A 3,916-nucleotide genomic window follows, 5' to 3' on the forward strand; every position below is an offset into this window, starting at 1 on the left:
ACTATTTTCCTGACGCATTGCCCTCTTGCACGTCGTCTGGTGCTATCGCTGACGGTGGACACTGTACTCGTGTTGCCAGTTATACATTTCTTCATGTTATTATTCATTCATGGAGCAATAGCTGAAAGGAATATTTAATATGTATCTTTTTATTGTCGTTCTGTTGTACTATCCACTTCTGGAGTACGACATACTTTTGGTCTGTACGGATTGTAATTGGTATCTCTTGTGTGCTCTTACAAGTGATGGTCTCTTTTACCATTCACTTTCATAATGAGTTATGCATGTATTTCAGTACTTGGGTTTCACACTTGATACAGTGTTATAGTAGAACTTTTGTTGGAGGCACGTATGATTTATTTTTCCATTTGACAATAATGCTTCTGTTTCGAACCGTGTCATAATTTGCTGAAGGTAGACTGTTGTACCACTACCATCGTCACTTGTCTAGATGTTCTCCCTGCGGTTGAATTATTTTACATTCAGAAGTCTAAATTACATAATAAGTATCAATTGAGGAAGATGAAAGGTGCTTTCGTCTGAAGTTGCCAAGTTGCTCTGCAGTGATTGTATGTGTTCTAGGTAGAAAGACTGTTGCTTCAGATCTTCAGGGAATATGCTCTAGAAGGCCTGAGCTGGTCTTTCTGCATGCTTAACTATTCTCATCCCCTTAATTAGGTGATGTTTTTTGTGAAAGCAACCAGCCGGTCAAGAGGATATATAAAATTAACCATTCCCTGGTATGTTATTTATCACAATAACTATGAATGAGCACTTTGATTTTATACATATGGCTTGTGTTATCTAGTATATAGTAGGACTGGTTGGCCTGCGTGAAGTATGTGATGTGAGCACCAGTTTATGGCAGTTTGCCATGCGAGGCATTAGAAATTTATAATGGCAGCCTGGAAAGCGCAGACCATGTTGTTTTTAACATAGTACAATTGAAATCACTCACATACACGAGCATATACTCACCCCTATGAATCAACGCATGCATAACCTATCCCTATGAGCACCTCTGATTTTTACGAAGCATAACCTGGGACCTCCGGTTAGTTCTGGACACATTGATAGCCACTAGAACAAAAACGGCTTTGATGACACTATATTGGATCAAACCGGCACTCTACGACCGGGCCGGACACTGTAGCGAACCAACCCAGGGGGTATTGTAGCTAATGCGTATTTTCAGTTTTTCAAGTGTTTATTGAAAATACGAACATTCTTAAAACATGAAAAAACGAAATTTTAACTATTTTTTGATGCGAACATTTTTTTTCAAATATGCGAACCTTTTTATAAAAAAATTCTTTTTGATTTTGTGACGAATTATTTATACTTATGAACATTTTTTCAGAATTGTCAAGATTTGTCTGTAAGTGCGAACATTCTTTTGCAAGTATGAAAACTTTTAAAATTTTGCAAACATTTCCATTAAACATGATCAATTTCAAAACTTTATGAACATATTTTCAAATGATAATACTTTCCAAATTTAGGATCATTTTTTTAAAACACAATTGTTTTTCAAATTTACAAACATTTTTTCTAAACATTTTTATTTTCTAGGTCTTAAGAATTTTCCCTCTATTTTTTACATTTTTCTTCTCTTTTTTTCTTAATTTTTTGTCCCCTTTTTCAATTTTATTATTCTTTTGATACCGTTTAAATTTTTTGCAAATTTGTTAAGAATACCATAAAATGTTCTTGTTTTCACTTATTTGTTTACAATTTTTTTAAATACTCCGGAATTTCATAAAATGTTCCCATTATGACTTTTCATCCACAAATTTAAGAAATGTTTGTCTTTTATAAAAAGTTCATATTTTTTAAAAGTATAAGGTTTACAATTTTTTAAAATTTTCATAAATGGTTGGGAATGTTTTAACAATTTTGGAAAAAGTGTTCAAGTTTGTAAAATTTTCATACGCAATTTGAAATTCTAATTGTTGAAAAAATTCACAAAATGGTTAGGACATAAAAAGTGTTAACATTGATTGATAATGACGTTAATTGCAAATAGCATAAGCATTCAATTTAGAAAAACTACATGCTGACGGATGCACCCGTCTGGCCTAGTGCGGCACACTTCTCTCAACTGGTGTTTTCTTAGTATGGATAAATGACCCCAACTTCTTGAAGCAGCCTGGCATAGATATATGAGGCAACATGCCATGTATCTTCCCCTTTTCACCGAGAAACCTCCAGAAAATGCAAAACTTCTCAAAAATTTAAACAGCTTAGCATGATGCCTTGAATTGGTTATAGAAGCTTCTTGTTCTTTGAGTGATTTTCTCACTACTGGAATTCGCTGGAGTTGTTGCCTCCGTCCTTGCATTCTTCTCTCGGTAGATCATGTTGATAACGTGTTGCAAAGTAAAACGAGAGACAATATCCAAGAAAAGTAATGATGACTATGTGTAATCATCTTTATTGATAGTCCATATATTTATATAGTGCTACAAGGGATGCAATGCAACAGGTGCCTGTTCCACAAGGGGGGGGGGGGTGCAACCCGCGGCAATTGCCAGTTAGCAGTCGTGTTTTTTAAGCATGGATTAAGTTAATCCTAACAAAAACTGTCCCAGGGAAATTTATCCGATTTGCCAGATTTTAGTAGCCTACAAAACCGTTCCAATAGCCACGTTTGAGCGGGAAATCTATATTTTTTGAGAGACAAAAGTGCCAACTGGAGTAGCGCCACAATGAGGGAGGCCCCGAATATAGCGGTGGTCGGGATGCGGGCCTCGCCGGTCCTCATGGCGGGTGGCCCCCATTCTGGAGTTGCGGGTGATCATAGAGGCCGCATCAGCGGGCTACCACATGAGCTTGTGCAAGCTCGGCGCCTGGGACGGACGACCACCGCGTGAGCCGAACTGTCCCCACATCGAACAAGGTCCAATTCCCGCCCCATAACTGACCCCCTCTCTTTTATTATCTTTATCTATTAATAAAGTGGCTATCGGTTTTGGGCGTACGACGTCATCATTTTTGTAGAAAATTCCCTCTGTTTATGAGAATTCAACCCACAATCCTAAATTTAATTGCAAAAAATGGTTCGTTTTCCTTTTTTTTCAAACACCCCCTCCTCTTTTAGTTAATGAACCAGCGGTGTTAAATTAAGTGAAAAAAGGATTCACATTTTTCCGGAAAACACCTTGATCTTTTATTTAATGAACCTGCCATCCATCTATTTTTTTGACAGGCTCAAATGCTTTTTGAAAATATTCATATCTTTTAGACCCTAACTCCAATTTTGACATGTCATGTACGGAAATTGATTAGAAAAATGACTAGAATCTTAATATGATTTTATTTTACCTCTTAAATATTTTAAAAAAGTGATTCTAATACTTTTTAAAAATATTCATATCTTCTAAACCCTAACTCCAATTTTCACATTATATATATGGAAATTGATTAGAAAAATGTGTAGAATCTGAATATGATGTTCTTTTACCTGTTAAAAAAATTAAATGCTATTTAGGGGACAATATTAATCAATAGAGAATAATCCATCTTTCTTTCGTACCGGTGTAGATCGGGTTAGAAATCAACGCCTCAACTAATTTAGTTTGAAGAAGAAAGAAACCATCTATAACCACGCATGCACGACTCGGTAAAACCTCCAGGTGAAAAAAGTAGATTTCTCAACTTACACGGAGAGGAGAGACACATTCGAATTGGCCACATTCAAGCGAGTTGTGACTGTGAGCACCGAGGCCGCCGTTGACAAGGGTGGGAAGGAGGGTAAGCGGCAACATAGATAGAGTGCACGTGGACCCATTGAGGTCTTCATTCATGATTACTTTGTTAGGGAAGTGTGGTATTTTTTTCCATTGCAACGCATGGGCTTTTTTGCTAGTTAATACAAAAATGAGTTCACGTGGGCGATCGCCCCCCGTTGACTGCT

The sequence above is a fragment of the Triticum dicoccoides genome, chromosome 4A (genome assembly GCF_002162155.2).
Source record: "Triticum dicoccoides isolate Atlit2015 ecotype Zavitan chromosome 4A, WEW_v2.0, whole genome shotgun sequence".
In the NCBI taxonomy this organism is placed as follows: Eukaryota; Viridiplantae; Streptophyta; class Magnoliopsida; order Poales; family Poaceae; genus Triticum; species Triticum dicoccoides.